Genomic DNA, 24,851 nt, shown 5'->3' with positions numbered 1-24,851 from the left:
CGCTGGAGTCGTGTCGACGCCGTGAGGCGGTTCCGGTTCGATGTCGGCGGCCTCGGCACAATGACAGTTCTTGACGACGCCGGTAGGCGGTTCCGGTTTCGATGTCGGCGGCCTCGGTTCGATCTCGACCTCCGATTCGATGGCGTCGGGCAGTCTTTACTCGATGTCGACTTCGGGCGGCTCCGGTCCGATGGCGACCTCAACTTCGATGACGTCGGCCGGCCTTGACTCGATGTCGACTTCCGGCGGCTCCGGAGTGCGATCCTCACTCCCGACCTCCGGTGCTCCTCTCCTTAGGTTTCTGGCGACTCCGGAGTGCGACCTCCACTCCCGACCTCCGGCACGATTCTCTCAGGTTCCGGCGACTCCGGAGTGCGATCCTCACTCCCGACCTCCGGTACACTTCACCTTGGTCTCCGACGACTCCGGAGGGCGGACTTCACTCCTCCGATGACGCCGCTCACTCGACCTCGGGTGACTTCCTCCTCGACCTCTGGTACTCCTCACGACCTCTGACGGCGCCCTCTCTCGACCTCTGGCGGCTCCGGGTATGACGTCCGCTTTCCAGTCGGCGCCGCTTCTCCACCTCGGGCTCCAGGTCTCAGGCTACTCGACGTCGGACTCCAGGGAAACCAGTTTCCAGGTCAGGATCTTGCTGTTCTCTGTTTCCAAGGCCTGTTCCTGCTGTCCAGGTCCTTAGGATGGTTTTTCTTGCTTCTTCCCACACAGGGCTCCAGGCTGGGCTCAGTCAGTAGGGACTAGTATCAAGGGTGGGTTTATGGACCCCACTCCAGGCACAAGTTTCCACCCCTGCTGCCTCACTCCTTCCTCCTTCAGGTTTCTGCTGCACACTCCTCACCAGTCAGGTGCCAACTGCCAGCTCCAACTGCCAACCCTCTGTCTTAGCTTCCCAACATTCTAAACCGCCTCCAACTGTCACAGGGTTCTGGAATGTTCTGGAAGGTGCTGGTAGGTTCCAGTGGATGCTGGTGATGTCACAGGTGGCCACCATTTTGTGCTCCAGGCCCTCAGACAGAAGTTTCAGGGGTAGCTAAAATGGCTCCCTGAATCTGCAGCAACACTAAAAACGAAAACAAATGAGGGAAAAAGGGCCAAGTCCTACACAACCCCCTTCCAGCCAAAAGCCAGGGTAGACCGATCAATGCCTTGATGGTCTTCCCTGCTTGGGGCGAGAAAAGGTGGACGCAGGCCCGCAACGGCAGGAGCACCCGCAAGTTCTCCTCCGCTCTGGAACCCAATGGTTCCCTAACAAGCCTCCCTGGACCAACAAAACCACCCCACTGGGGCTCCCTAGCTAGTTGTGGCCAGGACCGGCCCCTGGGCCGTCCAGATGTCTCTGGCCCGGGGGATCTCGCGGAGTGGGGGGCAGTAGCCCCAGGCCTGTAGTGCCCGTTGACCACTCCGGTCCTCCTCCTTGCAGTCCTAAACTGCCTCTGGTCCTTCCTCCTGGGGTTCACACCCTTAGGCTGACCAGCCTTCAGGGGCGAGGCTCTCCTCCCCCTAACTCTCCTTCTGGGGTTCCTCACCCTACCCTGCGAGGCACCCTCAGACCAACACTTCCTCCTCAGTCTAGGGCCTTGACCCCTCAACTGATCCTTCAACCTAGGGTCTAAACCCTTAGGCTGAGTCGGTGCCCGAGGCGAGACCTTCCTCCCTCTGCACCCCCTTCCAGATTTCAGCACCCTCTTAACGGGAAAAGTACCCCTGGAAGTCAATTTCGGGGGGACCCGGTTAACAGAGGCCCCACCCGCCAGGTCAGGCAACCCCTGAGCCTGGCATCCCAGCCCAGGACCTAAACCCTGAAACTGGGCCAACCCCAGAACCTCAGGCGCGCTGGTTACAGTTGCCCTGGGTCCTCCTGACACTAGGGGCTCCCCTGCACTGGAGGGAACATCGGGACTGCCTAGGCTCCCAACCTGGGGCTCCCTTGCGGAACTCTCCAGGCCCTGAGACTTCGGTTGGGGCACCTCGGGACACCTCCCCGTCTCACGCCTTCCTACAGATAGGTCGTGAGGCCCTACAACCCTCTCTCCCTGGGACCTAGCTGGGCTATCTGCCACTTCTCCCACCTCGCTGGGTTGGGAGATCCCTGCACCACCCCCTTCAGGTTCCCACCCCAATGCCTCCTCAGACACCCTGGTGATGTCATCCTGGGGTAAATAAACTTCTAGCTCCTGTGGAGCTTCCGGTATGCTGCCACCAGTGTCCTCGCTGGACACACTCATCTGGAGGGCACGCAGCTCCAACTCCTTCATCCGAAGCTCGTGCGCCATCCTTCTCTCCTCCATCTCTTTCTCCAGCCTTGCTAAGTCCCATGTGAGCTGTCTTTTCTCCCTCCGGTCTGTTAACTCCACTTTAGACAAGCCACCGCTAAAGGCACTGCTGCCCTTCCTGGAGAGTGTCCTGGGCCCCGCTGACAGGTTCCCCACCTCCGGTTGGTACAAACCAGCTCCCTCACTGTCGGGCTCTCTATCCCTGTCCTCCTCCTCAGCCCTGCTTTCTCGGCGTGCCTCCCCCCAAGCCCTTAAGCTGGTTTGGAGTGCACCCTTCTTTGCTCCTGGGGGACAATACACCCCCTCCCGCTGACAGAACTCCCTGAGTTGGGCCACAGTGTACGTTTCTAAATTCTCCAGTACAAACTCCATCTTGCCCACTCAGGTTAGAGGACAGGTTTTGTGCAGTAACTATGCAGGGGGGTACCTTTAATAATACCTCCTCCCACCACCAGAGTAAATTTGGAAAAAACAAAAACCCACAATTAGGAAGGCCGCTTTGAGAAAACTCCCGGTGTAGGCCTATGGACTACCCACAGTTATTGTTGAGTATACGTAGGCACAGCTCTATCCCACCACTGAACACCAAATAATGTTGGAAAAACACACTCCCACACTGAAAGGGTGGTGGTGTTCTTCCGGACACACTGTGGTAGCTTGGCTCGAGTGGTCAGGAATCAGGCTCCGTGCTAAGCATACGACATACCCAAACAATAATCATGCGTGCATCCGTTCCAAAAACGACTCTACACCGTAAAAATTATGAAAATATCTTTCTTTATCTTCTTTTTCTCTTAGTTGCTGATTGGATAAAATAAATAACAATCACAATATACAAACTTTTTAGATAGTGCAGGTCAAATAAATACTGGCTTAATGATTCAATAAATAGGGGTGATCATAAATACTGAAGGCATAAATAAAAGTGCAATACATACAGGCAATTAAATATTCTGAGGCAATAAATACTGTAAACCAATAAATATTGTGCATCAATAAATACTGTGGACCAATAAATACAGTGAAGCAATAAATAGGTTAAATACAATAAATACAGTGCCCCTAATAAATACTTAAAAGCTGACAGTGACACTCATAGAATCAGATCACTTTTGAATTCCTAAGGGCTGATTTGGCCCAGGCACAGCTTGTGGGGATGTGGAAGGCTTGAGGGTGTCTACTCCCTGGCTTGGACAAGGCTGAGGCCTAAACTGAGGTAGATCAAGGGGGGAATACCAGAAACTTGGCTCTCTCCCTCCACACAACCTCTCTAGATTAGTCCCAGCTCACCCCTGGCACAGTCAGGTTGGTTCCAGCACCTCCCTAGCCCCTTAGAGCAGTCTCTCAGGTCTCCACAGGGCCTTAGGCGCCCTCTACTCCACTTACTGCCCTTTTTCTGATGCTCCGACGCCGCTGGAGTCGTGTCGACGCCGTGAGGCGGTTCCGGTTCGATGTCGGCGGCCTCGGCACAATGTCAGTTCTTGACGACGCCGGTAGGCGGTTCCGGTTTCGATGTCGGCGGCCTCGGTTCGATCTCGACCTCCGATTCGATGGCGTCGGGCAGTCTTTACTCGATGTCGACTTCGGGCGGCTCCGGTCCGATGGCGACCTCAACTTCGATGACGTCGGCCGGCCTTGACTCGATGTCGACTTCCGGCGGCTCCGGAGTGCGATCCTCACTCCCGACCTCCGGTGCTCCTCTCCTTAGGTTTCCGGCGACTCCGGAGTGCGACCTCCACTCCCGACCTCCGGCACGATTCTCTCAGGTTCCGGCGACTCCGGAGTGCGATCCTCACTCCCGACCTCCGGTACACTTCACCTTGGTCTCCGACGACTCCGGAGGGCGGACTTCACTCCTCCGATGACGCCGCTCACTCGACCTCGGGTGACTTCCTCCTCGACCTCTGGTACTCCTCACGACCTCTGACGGCACCCTCTCTCGACCTCTGGCGGCTCCGGGTATGACGTCCGCTTTCCAGTCGGCGCCGCTTCTCCACCTCGGGCTCCAGGTCTCAGGCTACTCGACGTCGGACTCCAGGGAAACCAGTTTCCAGGTCAGGATCTTGCTGTTCTCTGTTTCCAAGGCCTGTTCCTGCTGTCCAGGTCCTTAGGATGGTTTTTCTTGCTTCTTCCCACACAGGGCTCCAGGCTGGGCTCAGTCAGTAGGGACTAGTATCAAGGGTGGGATTATGGACCCCACTCCAGGCACAAGTTTCCACCCCTGCTGCCTCACTCCTTCCTCCTTCAGGTTTCTGCTGCACACTCCTCACCAGTCAGGTGCCAACTGCCAGCTCCAACTGCCAACCCTCTGTCTTAGCTTCCCAACATTCTAAACCGCCTCCAACTGTCACAGGGTTCTGGAATGTTCTGGAAGGTGCTGGTAGGTTCCAGTGGATGCTGGTGATGTCACAGGTGGCCACCATTGTGTGCTCCAGGCCCTCAGACAGAAGTTTCAGGGGTAGCTAAAATGGCTCCCTGAATCTGCAGCAACACTAAAAACGAAAACAAATGAGGGAAAAAGGGCCAAGTCCTACAGCATGGCTTTGTGTGATTTAGTAAATCACAAAGTAACAAAGGGCAGCGGTTAGCGCTGCCTTGCTTCACTTTGCATTGGATAGGTGTTATATGGGTGGGGCATGGGTGTTCCCATGCATCTACCCATGTATTTCGACACAAACCCAGATTTACAAAGACTTGTAAATCTGGGTTTGCACCAAAATGTGTACCTACCCGACAGAGACGACATGAGGCGAAACATCTTTTTTCTCTTTGCTGCTTCCTTTTTCTGTGGGTGCTGCATTCTGACATTCAAACAGGAATCTGCCTCTAAGGATTGTTTTTGTGCAGGATGGTATGCCTTCCTGCACAAAAACAATTTTGCCCGTAACGCAGACACCCTTGCACCACACCATTGCACCATGGTGCAAGGGTGTCTGCATTTCTTCCAGGCAGCACGTAAAGCGCCAGCACAAAGGGAGAGCAGAGATACTTCATATCATTGTAAATATGGAGAATTTCTACTTTGTCCCTTTCACACACCGCAGCCCATTTGTGGTTCACCATGACAAGGACTGTGATTATTGTTTTAAGTGGGTGCTTACCCCCTTCCACCAATAATCCTATTTCTTACATAAATCAGTTGCATTGAATTCTGTCAGTTACAGAAATAATGCAAATGCAGAAAACTAGACTAAGTCTCAAATGTGTTGCAAATCAACAGAGAATCGGGCAGAAACCCAAATGTTTCTGGCTCACGCCCAAATTCGAGGGTTTATCTAGAAAATTTCACCATAGAATATGATGGAAACTGTAATGTCAATATGGTGTGTGGAAACGTATCTGTTTGTTAACAAATCACAGTTAAGTATTTTAAAACAACATGTAGACCTTCCATGTTAGCATTATCCATTATTTTGAAAATATTAAACTCTTTCTGATTTAATGTCCATGGAGGTGGTGGAACAAACTAAATACATAACCAATAGGAAAGAGTCATGAATGAATGCAATACAATGTGCTAGAACAAAGTGCCTTGGAAACTAATAAAAGGCTTCGTCCATAGTTTCTTCGAGAAGAACAAATCATGACTGAACAAGCAGGGCACATTTTGCTGCATGTTGTGTCAAGTGAGAAATATAAACACACAATGACCATTATGAAACTGCAGCCATGTTTTAAAGATGGAGTCGAGGCCTAAATGAAGCCTAGTTTAGCCCAAGTCAGAAAATTACATGAAAACACGTCCTAACAACTTTTCTTTAATTGCAAAACCTTCATGTTAGAGTATACATATAATTCAAATGTGAAATAATAGCCCACAAAAAACCCCCTCTGAAAAGAACATCATCACAAACCCTCAAACTATTTGTAATACAGTATGCATCACTTTCTGTCTTTTGCTTCTGGATTTTTCCAACACTTTGATATAACTTGTGGCTTGACGTCCTCTAACTCAATCACATCACTCATTCTTTTTTCTTCTATGTTGTTGTTACCTTCTTCCTGCACCAATAATTTAGTCCCAATCTTGAAAAGATTACTTCAAAGAATTTAAACCAAAGAAATTGTAAAAATTGAGAAATTAACATATTAATTATAGTCGTTAGTATAGTACGCAACATGCTCCCCCCCTAAGCAATCAACCTTTCTAAATCTCTTTGCTGTCTTACAAAACCGAGAACCAACAGATTGCCACAAACTATACTCATTAGCTTTTGCTTCACAACAAATATTAGCGATATTGGTTATATAAGTATTGATAAGCTTACTGCTATCTGGAATGTGGGTACAGTACTCTCGTACAGGACAGACTACGCCCTCCTTTACAAGAAGGCTATCTGAAGCAAGGTGGTTCTGCATAATCATAGCATGCATAGCTATTAGCTCCTGATTACTTTTAGTTTGTGCCCCAGCAGTGTTAGAAACACAGCGATCTACAAGCATGGGTAATCTTCTAATCTTCACACCATTTGCAGCCTGTGAGGAATTAGGGCTTTTTGCAGTGTCCTCCCACCCCCCCCCCCTCCCCACCCCCCACGTTTTGCACTAATTTTGACTACAAAATACTGGTTTTCAGACTCTGAATGTGCCCAGGTCTCTGCTTACCAGAACCAGGGTCAGTCCTCTGATTATAATGACATGCAAATTAGACATACTTATATTTGATACTAACAGCCCAGTTGTAAGTCCTTAGTAGATAATAAGGCAGGTAGGTTTAGAGACCCAGTAGACTTAATACACGCACGTGTGCACTACTGTGTTTCCTGCTGTCATTTTAAAGGCAGCACAGCTTTTCAGGCTGGCTTTACATTATGTTTACATTCAAATTCGACTTTGGAATTAAGTCTAGTTCCAAAGTCTCAAACTACATTATTTTTACATATGTTACCCCTAGCATGTCCCCTAGGTGCCCTAGGGTTTAGGGTGCCTTGTAGCTATAAGCAGAGACATTATAAAATATGTTTTAGAAGCCCTGGTGAGGAAAAAACTGCCAATTTCATTCTTCCCTATTGTAGTGAGTGGCTCTATAGGTTAACATTGAAATATTATGTTTAAGCATAATATTTGACAGAAGTGAGCTAAAATGTCATTCAAGGACTTAAAATGATAGCTATGATAATTCCAACAACTTGCCACTGTTAGATTTATAATACCTATTACAAAAAAGATGGTATAGAACTTTCTTTTCTGTAAACCAAAATCCAGCCTTTCAGCTGCCCTCTCCCGATTGGCCATCCTCCACCAGGCTGAGCCAAGCTGCTCTGATAGTTGTGAAGTGACATGCCAGAGAAACAATAAACTTCCTGTGGTTGGAGGACTGAAACTGCAGGAGCAAAGGAAGGGAGGATGTGGTGGGACTAAACTGGTCTTCACAGGAAGAATGACAGTTTGGGACAGCACAGGCTTGCCCCCACATCCTGCCTCCCCAGCCAAACAGGAGCCTCACTAATTAGATTAGTAAGGGGCTGGAAGGGGTGTGTTAGTGAATCTTATCCATATCAGTGGGTTGGCTTAGCCAGATCTAACCTTCAAGGAAACATTTCCCCATTTTGGAATTTGGAAGAGTAGTCCTTTCTGGGACAAGAATACGCCACACTTTTGAGGAAGTGGTCATACACCTGGGTGGTACCCTGCATCCCATTATTCATGGGTGCCCCGTGCTTGAAGCCCAGGAACACTGCATAAATATGGGAGAGCTGCATAGTTCCTCAGATCTGCTGCCTGAAACTTCATGGCAAAGAAAGACTGCCTTGCTGGAACCCTGATATGTACCCAACAGATTGCACTCCAAAGGACTGCACCTGATGCACAATCTGGTACTACAGCCCTAAGGACTTTGCCTGGCTTCACAAGGATTAAGGAGTGGACTCCCTACACGCCGCAGGTTAACAGAGCCCACCTGCATCATCTCCACCAAGGAGTCACCAGGCTAGAGTGTGTCCAGTGGACTTTTTAGGATTTGGCCAGGTGCATTGTGGGAATTGTAGTCCCAGCATCCCCAGGACTATCTCACAGATTCTAACCCCTGCAGTGGTGTTGTGGAAACTTTGAACCTACAAGAGGAACTTCAGTAAGAAGTTCCAGCAGTATGGAGAAGTTTGGAGCAACGTTTTGTAAAAAAAGGCCATAAATTGACCAGTGCATTGTGGGAGTTGTACTCCCATGACCCCAAGAGGCAAAACAGATTATCTGAACCCTTGGCTGGTGCTGTGGACCACTTTCCGGCATCAAGAAACAGTTCTGGAAGTAAGTGTAAAGAACTCCTGATTTTTGCCCAGGCCATTACAACCTTTTTAGCACTATTTGCTTCTAAGAGCTAGGTTTACATGTAATCTTTAAAAAATCATATCTCTGGTTCCCTACATGGGATTTGTGTCATTTTAGTGTCTATTTGTTCATAAAAATATATTACAGTTTCATAGATTGGTGTTGGATTTTTATTGCTTGTTGTCTCTTACTACTTTAATGTATTGGTGTTTTTAAATGCTTTGCACATCTGTCTCCTAAGTTAAGCCTGCCTGCTCGTTGCCAGCTACCAAGAGTTGAGCAAGGGATTTATTTTTTGAGACCCTAACTGAACCTTTTATTGTGTTTGTGGCCTTATTACTAGTGGTAAATCACTAGTTATCACTACTAATAATCCACTTTCCAAAACAGTCACACCAGCAGATGGAATCATAGCACCCTGCACATCAAATACAAATTATTCAAATCCCCACTTCACTCTTTTCAAACCAGCATTTAATTTCAAAGAAATGATAAACCTGAGGGAATACGAAAGCCAGGTGACAATTCCCGATCCAGTCATGGGGCAGGTAAAAATAAACAGTGTTCCCACCCACATGAAAAAATAGTAAATACGTTGAAATATTGACTCTTCACCAACCCAAAATGCTATATCAAAAACATAGCTCCTCTTACAGCCACTCTCTCCAACAAACTATATCTGTCTAGTTCCCTGAGGATTCTGATGAACCATACACAACTCTCCTTTCATGCGCCATTCCCATTCTTTGATGCATATTCAAATTTCTACATTTCTGCTCAGCTTCTGTTTGAGTTCTAATTTCATGCACATCCTTCCAATTCTTAGAAAGTTTATTTTTCTCGCATTTATTCCTTAATAAACTAATGCTCATCTTCTCTCAGGCTCAATACATGCCTATTTAAGTCACTCAGATTAGGTTGTGCAATTATTTTTAAATTTTTAGAATAAGTCATGCAGTTTCCAAAGTCTTCAGTTATAGGAATTTCTTCCAGCAAAGCCTTGAAATCTGAAAACTATGATGACAAAAACTCTTGCTTAAGGAAAACACTAACAAAAATATTACAGGATAAACTATGTGAGAGAAGCAATTGGAAATATGTCACTCTACGTCAGCTGAGGATGGACAATATGCACACACTTAAGAGTCTCTAAAATTAATTATACTGACTTACTCCTTTAACAAATTTGAATATACATTGGGCCAGATGTATCATTCTTTCACTCAATGTGATGCAGCAATACAACTTGCTGCGCTGTGCTGCATGAAAGGGAGAGCAAAAGACACACAATTGATGGCCTTATGTTGCTTGGTAAATCTGACGTAAGTTTTGCATTACACTTGCAACGCCATGTGTGACGCAAGAGAAACACTATACCATGATAACCTGGCCCACTGTCTTTATAACTACCTACTGCGCTAACCCTATGTGTTAGCTTAATGGGTTTCATTTAATTATGTTTGGTAGGCAATTCATTTTGTGAAGGAGAAACATACCCAACCAGAGAAATTAAGCATAACATTAAGCCAACTAGAATTATTAATGGCATAATCATTGAAAATATGCCAACATTGTGCAGAGCATCTGCTGTACACCATCTTCTACGGAGGAGAAGTAATCAAAAAGAAACAAAAGATTCTATAGTTAAAAAAAAAACAGGAATCAAGCTGTTATTTTAGGTTCAGTCCATTAATTCAGTTCAGAGAATTCCGGAACCTCTATTATCTTCATCTGGTTTCCTAAATTATATAACTGAATCAAATCTTTCAAAATTTTATCTCAAAAGCTCACCGGGACTTGACAAAAATTCATGGTGTTTGTTTTTCTTCTGATGTGGCTTCAAAGATGAATTGGCGACAATTCGTCAAATCATAGACTTCCACTTCGGACTCTTCTCCTGCAGAGACTCATGTTAGATAAGTCTACTAAGGTGATGTGTGCTTTCTATTTGGCTCTCTTTTTCTTGTCGGTCTTCTGGCTATGGAATATTCACTTTCACTGTTTTCAGAATCTACTCAAATTTTATGTCAAGACCCAGATTATGCAGTAAATCCTTTATGTCTGCCACTTAGCAGCACCCTTAAAGCTATTAGAACTAAGAATCATAGAACATTCTAACATAATAAACTCCCCCCAACAACCAGTCCTCTTCCTTCTTTTATTTCTGCTACTCACTCAGATACGTCTATGTGTGCTCTACTGCTTGGTGTGTGATGTTTTGTTAAAGGATCACTGTTGGATGGTTAGGTTTCAGCAGATGTCTATTTTGAGTGAGAATGAGCTTTTCAGATCGTTTTTTTGTGAAGTATAATTTGTTTAAATGTTTGGTTTGCATTTTAATACTTTCGTCATACGTGTGTGCTGTAATTTAAGCGCCAACTATTTTTAGATTATGGGGCTAAATTGAGCATTCGGTATTTCATATGTTGGTTAATTGTCTCCTCAGTTAGAGAGGTCGAGCTGACTTTTACCAATCTGGTGTCCGTGCTTAGTGCTTGTATTTCTAGATTACTTGGTAACATTGGTTTTAAAATGAGGAGTTTCAAAATTACAGGATCGTGGATTTTAATTTTCGTTGAACAATGGTAATTTGGTAATCTGGCATTTATTGACAGTTGGGATTATGTTTTTTAAATTATCCTCACTGAAGCTCTATTCCGGTCACGAATGTTGGTTGTTGGGCGTCATATTGCATGCGGCTATGTACGCACGTTTAGGCAGCCATATTAAGTAAGGACTAGACTGCTGACAGCACAGTTGAGTGCATACGTCACAGTCAGGATTAGTGAAATTGAACGCTATTTGACACCGTACACATCGTGTCACAGCTGGGCTTAGTAACGATTTGTTTCTAGTCAGCTTCGTGTGAAATTGACAAAAGGGTGCGCTGCGTCTCAGGAATAGAGATTGACAGATTTGGTCTCGTTTAAAAGTTTAACTGTTAAGAGAGTTTGTACATTTAGGACATTATAGCTTTTATAATTGGTTTGGAGTAGTCAAGTGAATTTGGGTGCATAAGGAGTGTTGTGTTTACTTATTTCTGGTGTCAGGGCTTTACCGGATTAAACTTCACGTATTCTACCTTACCTGTTTCCGGATTTCATCTTTACAAGGAGCAATATGGAACAAGGTGAAGGCTTGCAAGAGTTAAGTTTGGAGGAGAGAATGTTTTGTGCTATTGAAAAAAATAACGATGGAGGTTACAAGCAGGTTGGATAAAAAAATTAATTATTATTTGGTAAGGGACACAGTTGTGATGAGGAACATTTTTGGTCTGCACAGGAGTAAAATCAGGCGGCAAAGCTTCTCGTAAAAGGAAGCAACGTTGGTGGGGCTAAAAAGAGAAGATCTACAAAGGCAGAATATGTTTGCTGTTTGGACAAGCATATTGATGGTGCCCAGGGCACACAAGGTGGTCAGCTGAAAGGCCCAAATACAGATAGTGCAAAAGGATCAAAGGAAAGGAAACATAAGGTGGTTATCTGTGATAAGCCTTTGGAAAGTGCAGAGTTGGATCTTAGTTGCTCATCTGACTTGGACTCTGAGGATTTGGATGAGGTGTCAGGGAAAGGGAAATGCCCCGCAAATAAGTCCAAGGAAGGTGGTTCCCTTGTGGATCATTGTGGGGAACATATGTTTGACACCTTACTCTTGAAACAGCTGTTATCCCCTCATTGGTCACCCTCTGATCATGTTGCTCAGTACATCCAGTTTTGGATGAGAAAGATTCCAAAGGATGTTCACGTCAGCCTTCGGTCTGAGTGTCCTAGGCCCTTAATTGAAAAAAGATTGATAGTGACTCCGGAATTGGACGCAAAGATAATCACATTTATTGGTAAAGGTGGAAGAGACCCTAGGAAAATCTTGACAAAGGTCTTAGATCTTGTCAGGATAGATTACTTCACATAGTGGGGCCACTAACAAAGATATTTGATATGGCCGAGGCGGGATAATGTTTTTAATAAGAGAATGGATGTTGACGAGTTACGTCAATGGATAAGGAGGGCTATATACCTTAGAGACAATGCGAATACGGCTCTTTCGAATGAAAGAAGGACAAGTAGTTTACTGAAAATAGATCCAAAGTTGGTGGATCTTGCCTGTAAGGAGGAGGGCTTTCAGCTAATGGCTTGTTCTTTGGGGATAACAAAGCAAACATCAAGCCGTGGACGGAGTGTTGAAACTTTTCAGACACTCACCCCCAGTCACAGATCTGGGTTGAATCCATCATCCTTCTTTATCTCACTTCGCCACCCCAGTTAAGACACAGCCGTATGCAAATCAGTATTGACCCTGTTCCTTATGGGAACAGTACAGCCTGAACTGCCAAGCCAGGTCTTCCCTGGACCGGAATCAAGCATCCTGGGACTGATTTCGGGGTGACACCCCACATCAGCCAGGCTAGCTTGAAACCAGTGACAAAGTGAGCAAGGAACCCACGTCTAGGCATACCCTGCCAACTTAGAGCAAACAAAGCAAATACAAGGAGATGATGGACCGCCATACCTCTTTGTGCCACCCTCGCCTCCGCAATCTCTCAGACCGGTGCCGTCTCCCCCATATCAGGAGCAGGTGAATTGGTTAGGCCCCAAATGGCGTTGGACACGGCCTCCGTTGCCGGCCGGCCGGCTCCGGAGCCCTGCACAGGTCTGACCCCACTCTCCAGCTCTCTGCTTGTCGCCCGTCTGGTGGGCGATGAGCAGGGCCTACCTTAGAGTGACATTTATGCAATAAAAGAGGGGTTTAAGGCTTGGCAAGGGGGTTTAAAACTGCATTCAGTCTGCAATGTCAGACCTGGACATGTTTTAAGGTGCTACTTGTGTGGGTGGCATAATAAGTGCTGCTGGACCACTAGTAGCATTGGAATTACAGGCCCTCAGTATACAATATACCACTCTGCCATACTTATTTTAATTTCAAATTTCTTACAATCAGGTGTAAGCCAAACAAACTATTTTTATGTGATTGAGCACAAGCATTTACGCACAAATACGGCGGTAAGTAGGCAAAAGGTTTTGGGGAAAAAACACTATGGCTGACAGGTCCAACAGACGTTCCCCCAACTGAAAGTGGGAGAACTAGCCAACCTCCTGAGAGTTCTCATCACAAATGCAGAAGAACATAGATAGAACATCTGCATTGGAGTGGTATGACCCAAGTCTCTGTTCCTCTGTAAAGTCCATTCCATGTAGGGAGATGGACCACCTCAACCATTTTGGATTCTCACCCGTCATTTTCATTAGCTACCTGAGGGCCTGTGGTCTGTCTGAACCCAGAAGTGAGTCTCAAACAAGGATGGTCTTCAAAGCCCAGACCACAACAAAGACTTCTCTTTCAACAGCAACCCACCTCTGTTCCCATGGCAGTCACCTCCTAGAGGTGAAAGCTACATGTTGGCCCTACTCATTGAGCTGTGATAGGTCTGCCTCTATGCCATGTTCTGAGGCATCTGTTTGGACTATAAACTCTTTGGAAAAGTAAGGGGCGTTGAGCACAGGAGCCGTGCATATGGCCTGTTTGAGGGTGTCAAAGGCTTTCTAGCAAGCCTCTCTCTAGATCACCTCTTGGGCTCTGTCTTGGAAGTCAGCTTAGTCAAGGGGGGCAACAATGGTGCCATACCCCTTTCAAAACCTCCTGTGATACCCATTGAGGCCCAGAAAGGCCCTCGCCTCAGTCTAAGTCTTTGGGGGCTCCAAGGCCAGAATAGTCTCTATTTTGACCTGGAGGGGCTGCACCTTAACCCCTCACACAAAGTGTCCAAAGTACACCATAGACCCCTGCCTAATATGGCACTAACTAGCCCTGCTAGTCAGGCCTGAGAGTTGCAGGGCCTGAAGCACTTCTTGCAGGTGAAAGAGGTGGTCTTCCAAGCTGCTACTGAAGACAGCTATGTCATCCAATCAAGCAGCACTGAAGGCCTCCATACTAGCTAAGCCTTGGTTCACCAGCCTCTGAAGGCAGCAGGAGCATTTTCCAGCACGAAGAGAACCACCTTAAATTTAGAGTGGTCCTCTGGGTTAGGAAAGACTGATCTCCCTTTAGCCCCTTCAGTTAGGGCAATTTGCCAGTGTCCTGAAGTTAAATCAAAAGTACTCAGGAACATGGCAGCCCCTAATCTGTCTATGAGTTCACCAGCTCTGAGGATGGGGTTAGCATCAGTTTTGGTGCCTGAGATGAGCCCCCACACAGAGCCTGAGTTCTGGATTGGTGCCCGGTTTGTCAGTTTTTTGTACCAGCGCCACTGGGCAGGACCAGTGACTGCTGCAGTGCTCAGTCATCCCTAGTTACATATTAGAGACCTCCTCTTTGATGCTGGCCATCACTTTATAAGACAGCCTTAATTTATTGACAAGGAGTACTGTCTCCGGTATCAACCAGCGACAGTCGATCTGCTGCTTTGGGGTCAGGGTACGGGAGAGGTCAACACCCAACACTGACCCCTCTTTTTCTTTTGATGACAGGAGGTCAGGGGGTGGTTCACTCTTCTCCTCCCCCCCTTCATCTGCCACCAATAGCAAGGTCACCTCAGACCTCTTATAGTTTATCAGGGTAATGAGATCCACCAAGTAGGAGGCCTTCCCCTTCCTCTCAACTACCACATTGGGAATAAAGTCCAACAGTCTTGGAGGGCCCTGAGCTCCACAAGTGCCATCACCCACACTTTCTGTCCAGGTTGAAATTTCACAGGGGTAGCCTTCTTTTCATACCACTGCTTCATAACTTCCTGGCTAGCCTCCAAGTTCTCAGAAGCTTTCTCACAGAACTTGGCCATCTTGCATGTAGCTAACTCCATCCTGGGGGTGGTGCTTATTGGGTCCGGCTTCTACCTCTCCTTGACCAGACCGAGAGGTCCCCTAACACGGTGGCCGTACAGAATTTCGAATGGACTAAACCTAACTCCCTCTATTTACCTCTCTGTAGGTATAAAACAGGCATAGTAAGAAGATGTCCCACTTCCGCCTCATGGGCGCCACCTCCTGGGCTCAGGAAGGCCCATAATCATACCATTGAGGTCTTGTTAATTCTTTGAACAAGCCCATTGGCTTGTGGATGGTAGGGTGTGGAGAACCTGTGGGTTATCCCACACTCTTTCCACATTGACTTCATGTATGCAGGCATTAAGTTGGTGCCCCTGTCAGACACCACTTCTTTGGGGAATGCTACACAGGTAAAGTTCCCCATTGGGGCCCTAGCCACTGCAGGTGCAGTTACAGTCCTCAGAGGTATGGCCTCTGGATATCTAGTGGCATGGTCTGTCAAGACCAGGATAAACGTGTTGCCCAAGGCTGCCCTGTGGTGCCAGGGTCTAACAATGTCGATGCCCACACTTACAAAGGCCGTGCCAACTAAATATAAGGGATTCAGGGGATCTTTCAGCTTTTTGCCTGCCTTCCCACTGGCCTGGCAGGTGAGGCAAGTCCTGCAGAATATTTCTGAAGATATCACCATCCGCAATAGAAGTTGTAGACAAGCCTGGCAATGGTCTTGTCCTGACAGGTGGATTTCATGAGCCAGTTCCAGTAGGAATGCCCTTTAACAGTGGGGGACTATCAACACACAGTGAGGCCCATGCACAGGTGCCTTATGATCACTATACAGAGGTCATTCTCCCAATTTTTGAGGTGATCTCCCAAGGTATCATCAGCTTCCTGGGCTTCCGCTTGTCCCCTCATACTCTCCAGGGTTAGGCAATCCCTCTGTGCCATACAGAACTCCTCCCTGGTCGGTCCCCCTTCTGCTTGCCACCCAGCCAGCTCAATCAGGTCACCAAGGAAGGCAATTTACTCCCCGGTTGGCTCTGGGTCAGCCTCCTATAGTGCCCCATCCACCTCTACAGTGGGATATTCAGAGGCTGGCTTCCCGTGCCCCTTGACCTTTCCTCTATTGGCAACTGCATGGGCCCTGTTTCCAGGCTCCAGACCCCCTTGACTCCCCTCATGGGCACACCAGGACCTGGTGGGCACACAGGTCCACTCAGGCAACCCCAGCATTCCCAGGTGTGACCTGAGCTCCACTTCCTTCCAGGCACTGTGCTCCAGATCATTCCCTACCAGACAGTCCACAGGCATGGCAGGGCTCATAGCAGCTTTCAGATGACCTGAGAACCCCACCCCATTCAAAGGGAATGGGTGCCACAGAATAGGTGTCTGCTAAGGTAATAAGGCAATAATAAGACTTTATTTGTTTTGATTAGTTAAAAAATTTACAAATGGAGAAAAAGAGCACAAAAAGCAAAAATCTATTATGAAAGACATCCAAATTCCTCATTAAAAATCTAATACACTATTATAATCTTCCACAAGGTTGAGAATCTGAGGGACCGCTTTGAAATAGGTTCGAAGTGATGGGGAGATCTTGGAGCCTAGAGATAATACTGCCTTAGGACCCTTCACTTTGGTTTTAGACTTAGGCTTATGTTTACTTCCTCTTGCCTTCACTTCTGTATTTAGAAAGGAAGTAGGTTTCCTCCTAACCGATACCTCTGAGCTCTGAGCAGTGACTGCCTCCCCAACAACCTGCAAAGCCGTCTTACTTGGTCCTTGAATAACCTGCTCCTGCTCCTTATCGGTGGTAGACAACAGATCGCCAAATACACCACAAATAACCGCGGATCCTGGCGCAGACCCTGGCGACAAAACCCAGCCAGAGTTTCAATACTCTCAGTACTCTTACCGTAATCGAAAGCCTCTGTCTCTAGCCTTCTCTCCTCGACCATTTTCAGAGGAGGTGATAGTATAGGTTCCTGCACCCCTGCAGAAGACGCTTTATTAACTGCCCTTCTAGAGTTTGCCACATAGGTAGGACCTCGGGGAGACTGCCCAAGGCTCCGCAACTTTCTCCCCCGTACACCAGTTGGGGACGATGTTACAGCAGGGGGGATGGGTACACCCCAGGGCACTCCCCAGGTCACACCACATGTGAAAGATTTAGAGGGAGCCGGAGTAGGTCAAGAAGTTGAGTTGGGGATGCAAGTTATAGGAGGCTTGTCTACCATCGCACAGAGTCCCCCACTGAGCTTGTTGACGGCGGAAGGGTTAACTTCTGACAATCATGTGGCAGTAACATCGGAGATGGAGGGTGCAGTTGGTGGAGAATGGGCGGATAAAGAGAATATTAAAGTTCAGCATCAGAATGATGCTAGTTCAGCCAACTTTGAGGGTGAGTCCTCTATCTCAGCCGCCTCTTTGATGGGGATGTTTTCTGCGCTTACAATGGAGATCAGGAAGGGGTTTTCTGAGTCCTCTGCAAATCAGATGGAGATAAGGAACTATTGTGAAGCATTGGATAATAAGATTGAGGGTTTGACCGTCAGAACAGGAGTTCTGGAAGAGACCTCAGCAGTACTCTCAACTAACTTGGAGCAAGTTAAGGATGATATAAAGAAGCTTACTAGAGAGGAGCAAAGCCTAAGCGAGAGGTTGGAGATGTTAGAAAATAACGCTAGGCGGGGGAATATTCGGATTCTTAATATTCCGGAAGGATCTGAGGGCCCAGATATTAAGCATTTCATCTCTGTTTTGTTAAAGGAGTCCCTGGGCTTAGAGCACTCAGTTGAGGAATAGCTATGGACATACAGCGAGTCCATAGCGACCCCTTTCGGCGGAATCCCCAAAGATCGAAGCTGCGTAAAATTCTGGTCAACTTTCACACTTATTTGTTGAAAGAGCAGATTCTTAACCTGGCATTAAAGCAAAAGTCTCTCGCAGGGACTGGGTATACTTTCCTAGTTAGGTCTGACCTCTCCAGAATTACATTGGAGAAACAATGGGAGTTTGGGAGGCGTTTGGATGCCTTTAGAAAGGTAGGAGCAACAGCTCAGCTCATGTTCCCGGCAGCCATCAAAGTTATGCATAATAATCGGGTGTATAACATCAGGACAGTACAGGCAGCCGATGAGCTTTTGATGACGTTAGGGAAAGAGCACAAATAGATTACGCATATTCTGAGATAGCGTAGCTGATTCTTTTTTGATTAACCTAATAGATCATGTGTCACTATTAACATAAAGCTGTATGCTCCTTACCTTAGGCCACATCTACTTATTTATACGGTCTAAAATGCCCTCTTCTTTCTTGGTCCAGCTAATCGTTTAAAAGTAGTTTTGGTAACTTCTTTCTTACAGCATGACGGGTGGAGGCTTCACTTTTTATGTCTCATACTTTTTCGTCGTGTATCCTTTATTTTTCTTTTTTTTTTCTTTTCAGGGGGTAGGTGGGGTTCTTCTCGATGGGAGCTTGTCAAAGGGGTGCTATCTACCGGACAATTTGCCGGTTAGATAACACAAGGGTTTTCCAAGGGGGGGGTGGGCGGGGTTGAGGAGAAGCACGGGGTTAGGAGGGAGGGTGAGAGATGGCAAAAACATAAAATGGTCCCCATTGTTCGAAGTAGTATCATAAAGGATGGAAGCAGGCAGACGTTGAGCAAAGAATTAATGCAACAAATGGTAATCTTAGCCTTTTTTTTTTCTCTTAAGTATGGGTAGCGTAAAATATATCTCCTGGAATGTAAACGGCCTCCGCACCAAGCCCAGAGCTAATAGAATCATGCAATATTTGCGGGACTTGGATGCGCAGGTCATAGTGCTCCAGGAGACACATCTAACTCATACTGAAATGCTTGCCCTTATTATGAAGAATAGGTGGATAGACTTCGCAGTGTCAACTACCCAAACAACTAATACAAGAGGGGTCTCAGTTGTATTTAAAAAAGGAGCTAAAGCTAGGTTGTTATCACAGGCGGTTGACCCAGGTGGCAGATGGGCCATAGCGTCAGTTGTTATGTCCGGTATGCAAAGTACAATCTTGAGATACTATGGCCCAAACCAGGATGACCCCTCTACTCTGGAGTCTATTTTCTTACACCTCCTTTCCTTCCCTGAACCCATTATCCTGGCAGGCGACTTTAATGTCGTATTGGACCCCGTATTGGATAAATCGGCCAATAATCGATCCCTTGTTGTTTCTAAGACTAGGGCCTTGCTGCAAAGCGCTATGAAGCAGTATGGGTATGTTGATATTTGGAGAGTGAGGTCGGGGCAGCAACAAGGGGTTTCTTTTTGGAATTATAAATACCGCCACCAGTCCAGAATAGATTTCATCCTAATAAGTCTGAGGCTGGTAGATTCCGTAAAGGCTATTAGCTACCTCCCATTACATCTGTCAGACCATGCGGCTGTAGTAATGGAACTTGTTAGACCGATTAAGAAGTGTTCCATCACATGGTCTTTCGACCGCTCTCTCCTCTCTTCTTCTGAGGATATCACATTTCTTAAAATGGAAACACATAATTTCTTGAATTCCAATAGGGGTTCAGCTACGACTAGAATAATCTGGGATTCGTTTAAAGCTTTTTTGAGAGGGGTTATTATGGGGAAAGTTTCATACCGCAGGAAGTTACATAGAGAGGAAGTCACTTCTATTGAAGCTCAGATATGTCAAACACAACAAGATATAGACTCCAACTATATGGATTCCGGATTAAATCTGCCCACTCTTTGTAATCAACTAGTGGCTCTGAAGGGTAGTTTGAGCTCGATATTAAATCTTCGACTTCAACAAATATGGGAAGCCAGTAAGTTGGCGACAATTATTCGAGCTAACCTACGATTTAATAGGCGCCATAGATATAGCATCGGCTCGGACTCTCCCTTTGGCGGCCCTCACGTTGGACGCAACCAAGGCTTTCGACAGAGATAATTGGGTTTACCTGTCCGGGGCATTGGCTAAGTTTGGCGTGGGGGCAGGGTTTCGTAGGGCGATTGGCTTATTATATCATAGCCCAGTAGCACGCCTTTTGGTCAATGGAGAGTTATCGGACCCGGTTACTATCACTAGGGGGACACGGCAGGGCTGCCCACTTTCCCCCCTACTGTTTGATTTTTACATTGAACCTTTCGCGCAACAACTGAGGGAGGAGGTTAGTATCAAGCCTTTCTCTTATAAAGGGTGGGAAAGGAAAGTAGCCCTATACGCCGATGACGTGCTAATTCTTACTTCAGATGTAGGCACTGCACTCCCCATAATTTTAAAGATCGCCCATTCATTTGGCCAAGTTTCTGGTTACGAAATTAATGATTCCAAAACCGAGATGCTGGTCTGGAATGATGATGGGCAAGCTAAAGATTTACAAGCGGGTTCCTCGATGAGGTATTTGGGTCTACATATTGGGAAGGACATAGAAAAAATTGCTCAAGTTAATCTAACAGCAGTAGCTAAAAATCTAATACACTAATATAACACAGCAAGTAACTTGGTCAACTGTGTGCGACTGAGAGCTGAGCGAATTAAGCTGTTCAATCGCAACTTAATAGTGAGGTTCAATCCCTCATTTCAAAGCGTTAGCCAAGAGCCGGGGCAGATAAGTGGAAATACTTGTTTATAGCTAAGATCTCCAAGGCAGTACATAAAACTCAATGAATACGATTGATATATAAAAATCACTGATAATTCTTGCACTAATGTACATTTCCAAAGTCCTGAGCGGGGGGCTCCTGCTTACAGGATTTTGTCATTCAGGAGCTTTACTGCCTGGTGCATCAATTCTGAAATTGCGAGCTGAGAATTGTGGGAAGTTTGCCGACTGCATCTTTACAGGTTCTCAAGTTTAGTTGCAGGAAGAGTGGTCTCAGCCAATATCTTCGAAGTGTCATTAGGGAGACAAAGATGTAGGTTATGTGCATTTGAGACTCCGACGGCATTCCACAGAGCCGACATGACCGTAAAGTGGTACCTTTTCCTCACCAGGAAACGGTATTCTTTTAGGGGGAACATCCCACAACTTAAACTTAATAAACTCATTGACATATTCCAGGGCAAGTCCAGATTAGTCTGTTACTAAAACCTGGTAGAATGTATTGGGAATCACCAGCACTGAGGACACCAGATGACACCTGGCAATAATCATACCAGCACCTGTGTACCTCAGAGCTTCCACCCATCTGCCCATTGATGGCCACCCACTGCCTATACTTGGAGGTATTGGATGTCATGTAGGATTTGGGCACCATCTCATTGTCACCTAGGAACACTAGGGTAACTTCATTTGTTTCCCTACCATTTACTGGGGCTATCTTGTCCCCATGCTCTCTTGGGATACTTGGGATCACGCTGGTGTGCCCATGCTGGTAACATTCATAGCACTTGGGGACAAACTTACCAGTGTACTTATCGAAGAACCCTTCTTTTGATCCTCTGTTACTGATTCACTTACTGCCTGTTTCTCTGAGAAGGAGCCTACCCCGTCTTTCCTGTCTGGCAACACAGAGATGCTGAATGAGAGGCAAAGAGATAGGCAACACTACGCGCTGTGCTCGTGTCCACCTGCCTCTCCCTCGGTAAGTGGGAAGAACAGAGACTTGGACAACTCCTGGTCCCGCAACTTGCCTGGGCACAATTTCCTGGCATTATTTTCATTTCTGCCAGCCTTGCCTCACTTTACTATGCTGCGAACATGGAAGAGGCAGGCTGATAAAACGATATCTGCTAGATAGCAGAGGCCCAAGCCTCCAAGGCTGGACCAGGAGTCATCAATGCTCACAAAGACTGTGCTGCAGTGAATAATAAAGGTAAAAGTAGTTACCATAATCTCCTAAGCAAGAAGCTGAGAGTGACTCATTTAGGGGTCAGTGTGCTGCTACTGTGTCAGCACTTCCCAGAGGGCCTGAAAGAGTCTGACTAGCAGCAGAGCTTGCAAATACCTCTCTAGGCACTCAAAGCATAGAATGTTATGTGGGAGGATTGAACCAATGGAAGCTGAATAAGGGAAGCACAGCCCCTAAGAAGTCTATCATAGAGGCAGTTGGTAAACTTTGGTATAAGAAAAGGGTGGAGGCAGGGGAATAAGAACAAAACTACGCTATAAAGGAGAAGGACATAACTCCATTTGAGGAGTAAATTGCAGGGGACGGAACCTCTGGAAGTGATAGTATGGTGTCATTTGAGTAGAACTACTCAATGCCTCTCTCAAGCATCTCTGACCTTGTAGAGAATAGGAAGCTCTTTACCAAGCTGCAATTGTCTTCTTCACCTCCGTCAGTACCCAATATTAGGCAGGCGCAAGATGAGGAGATAAGGTACTTGTGGCGAGACGGGGAGAGCAATAAAACACCAGTAGCTGAAGGAGCAAAATGGGTCAGAATAAGCGAGTATGCAAATAGATAAAGATGAATTGGGTATACCCACACAATTGCTGTCTATGAATTTGGGGGTGTCAGACTCATCAGCCTCACCCATGTTGGACATAATGTTGATAATTCAAAAAGCACTGCAAGGTATCTTTGAGGTGATTGTATTAAATATTGACATTTTAAAATCGCAGAAAATGACATTGCAGGTAATCGTAACAGAGCTAAAACATTTAAAGCAATGTATGCTGGATTTAGTCGGACCAGTTAACAAAAGTAAGATAACCACCCATGTTGTCTAACAAAGGTTTGATGTAGGAGGGGCACCGCAGGGAAAGAGATTACAACAGATAAAAAATATCCAATGTTGATTAAAAAATATGGGGTGAGCCTGCCATGTATAGGCAATATATGCCAGTTACAAGAAGAATAAAGGGAGTCCCAAAGATGAGCATGAAAAAGGGTGCTAAAGGAAAAGAGTGGGTGAAAGGGTCGAGGAGATGAAGTCATCCCCTAAAAGAAGCCCCAAAAGTAAAGAATAAAAGGCCTATGTGGAGTTTAATAATAATAAGCACAAAGGAGAAAATAAAGCCCTCGGTAAGTAGAAAGGGGTAGACAAAGGGAAGGGTGTTTTGCTATCTAATCAGATGAGATATGAAAAAGGGATAAAGACAAAAAGGAATGGATGGGCAGGTGAGAGAATATGGGAGGAAGGAGGATGGAAGAGAGGGATAAATGAGGAAAATTGTATGGATCTATCAACAGTGGTCGACGGATTGGTGGAGAACCGCCTATGGATATACCAAGAGACCGCACAAAGAGCAAGGGGAGGTAAATGAACAAGGAGTTAATTCCCTTAAACTGCTCAGTTATTGTTCTCCCTGCCCAAATGTCCAAGTCTGAAAACATTGGCGTCAATAGATATAAAGCAAGTAGGGTTTACTAAAAGAAAAGAAGGGAATGTGGTTACAAAGGTTTTACTTTATTCAGAAATGGTGAAAGACACATTTGAGAGAGTGGAAGAGGAAGTGCTAAGGGAAGGAATAAAACTAGTACCCAAAAATGATATTGTAGAGGAGGGCCGCTCTAACATCCCCTTTCTAAAGCACCATGCAGGGCTAGGGAACATCCAAGTAAGACAGGTTCAACAAGAGAATAGGCATAAAAGGCAGGTAGAGAACAATAAAGAAGGAAGATTAAAAGTGGCAGACCCACAGTACTGGTTCCAAGAAAATGGGAATCAATATGCAATCCTAGACTCGTCAGCCTATGAGTCAGGGTAGCCTAGCGATTTAGCCTAGGAAGGAAGGCGGTCACAGAGCCTATGAATTTTATTTTGGAATATCCCCAGTTTAACGAAAATGTTATGTTTACAAGTGTTTAAAGAAATTGGGGAAATATATGTAATAATATGTTTACAGGAAACATGGCTGTGTAAAGAGCCTCCTGTCATCTATAGGCTTTTGCAGGCTAACAATTACATGAGAAAAGGGGTCTGGGGTGACCTTTATGGGGGGGGGGAGGTTATAGCCCTGATCTCAACAAAGATTGTAAAAGAACATACCATGACAAAAGGCAAAAAGTAACTGGTCTCTTGATCTGTTGAGAGGATTTGCATAGTAAGGACAAGGTTTATGATGGCCTGATCATAATTAATGTATATATGCATGCAGGCAACACAAAGGATTTTGTATCTGAATTAGGACTATTCAAGGAGGATCATGAATGGCTTTGTTCAAATTATTGTAAGGATATGATGGTATTGTTAGGGAACTTCAAACCAAAATTGGATCCAGGATAGAGTGAACCTTTGGTCAAAGATATCTTACAAGCATATAATATTATTATGTCTGCAAGAGTCCCAGTATGTAAAACTATAGCATGTGAGGCTGCGTTGGTAAAATATGTGGGCTAAATTGGAATATTTAGTATAAATGGCTGTACCAGCTTAGCTAGTCCTGCTAAGCAGACCTTTAAAAATGGTAAGCAATCATGCCCGATTGATTACATTTTTGTACATGCCTGGTTTCTTGACAAAATAGTAAGCTTTAAGGTAATGCAACTGAATGGAAGTGAGTATTATCCATGCGTCTGGAAATAACATAAGGGTTTACAAGCAGTAGAGAAAAGGTAATGCCCTTACAGGAAGAATATCCAAAATAATTAAC

The 24,851-nt window shown here is 45.9% G+C and overlaps 1 protein-coding gene and 1 long non-coding RNA gene across 3 annotated transcripts in view; one reads left to right on the top strand and one right to left on the bottom strand.

Annotated features, from left to right (window-relative positions):
- LOC146830895 (fibrocystin-L-like) overlaps positions 1–24,851 on the top strand; it is a 1,171,295-nt gene that overhangs the window by 444,565 nt on the left and 701,879 nt on the right. The gene's annotated exons all lie outside the window — the stretch shown is intronic.
- LOC146830896 (uncharacterized) overlaps positions 1–24,851 on the bottom strand; it is a 110,489-nt gene that overhangs the window by 64,526 nt on the left and 21,112 nt on the right. The window lies entirely within an intron of this gene.

Source organism: Triturus cristatus, chromosome 5_1 (assembly GCF_964204655.1).
Source record: "Triturus cristatus chromosome 5_1, aTriCri1.1, whole genome shotgun sequence".
Classification (NCBI taxonomy): Eukaryota; Metazoa; Chordata; class Amphibia; order Caudata; family Salamandridae; genus Triturus; species Triturus cristatus.
This window is presented reverse-complemented; position numbering and strand designations above follow the sequence as displayed.